Here is a 999-nt window from a genome sequence, read left to right as displayed (position 1 = left end):
AACACAGATAGACATTCTTCTGGTATTCTCTGCTTTCAGCTAAGATCCATCTAACATCAGCTACAATATCCCTAGTACCATGACCCCTTCTAAACTAGCCTGGACTTCTGGCAGTTTATATACATTTTATTTATCCATTATCATTTTGGTAGGTGTGGTATTAGCTTAAAATTTTTAGCCATTGGTTTAGCCAAATGGTTTTATAGCCATTACTTTACCCTTTCTGGTCTCCAGTTACCTTAATTGCAGAGGCATGGTCTCATAAATCAGCACATCTGGAGGATCAATATAAGAGAGCTCTCTTCACACTGGGATCTTGTATCTGACATAGCAGCTATAGGTATTATTGATGGGGACAGTTCTCTCTTATGAAGCAGGTAGCAGTCAGACTTAGCCAGCCTCACACTGCCTCTGCTCATTTTGCAGTAGGTATTTAGGTTAATTTTAGTTTTTGGTATTTCAAACAATGGTACAATTAATACTCTTGTTTATGGTACCTGGAAGAAAATTTGTTAAGTGCTGGAAAAGACTTTTATAACTGATCTTTTGATTATTAGGTCGGAGAACAAATGTGTTTATTTTGCTCAAATAAATGTTACTCTTTTACTTTTTATTTAAAGCTAACATGAAAGTATAAGAAGGAAAATTGAGAATTAATATTTAAGTACTGGAGAAGCTATGTAATGAAATCACTAAGTTTAAAACTCACTTAAATGAAGAAAAGTACTTGATAGATTCATTCCTATTTTTATTCTTAATGTTATCAAAATGAAAAATTGCTCATTCATCAAAGCTGTTCCTTTTTTGCCTGTTTTCTCTATTAGTATAAGTTTACAGTTTTGAAAGACCTATAAATACTTTGTTCTTCTGAATTTCAGAAACATCTGAACAGTAGATATTGTTTTTATTATGATTATTTCCTCTTCCTAGTAACAGTAACTAATGATTAGTGAGGTTAGGAGATTTCAAACACCATTCATTTCTGTATATGAATATATA

At 32.3% G+C, this 999-nt stretch overlaps 1 protein-coding gene across 1 annotated transcript in view; it reads left to right on the top strand.

Moving 5' to 3' along the window:
• ZDHHC2 (zinc finger, DHHC-type containing 2) overlaps nucleotides 1-999 on the top strand; it is a 101653-nt gene that overhangs the window by 65105 nt on the left and 35549 nt on the right. The gene's annotated exons all lie outside the window — the stretch shown is intronic.

The sequence above is a fragment of the Elephantulus edwardii genome, unplaced genomic scaffold (assembly GCF_000299155.1).
Source record: "Elephantulus edwardii isolate Elephantulus edwardi_28Jun2011 unplaced genomic scaffold, EleEdw1.0 scaffold00128, whole genome shotgun sequence".
In the NCBI taxonomy this organism is placed as follows: domain Eukaryota; kingdom Metazoa; phylum Chordata; class Mammalia; order Macroscelidea; family Macroscelididae; genus Elephantulus; species Elephantulus edwardii.
Note: the sequence above shows the minus strand (reverse complement) of the source record. Positions and strands in the feature narration are given on the sequence as shown.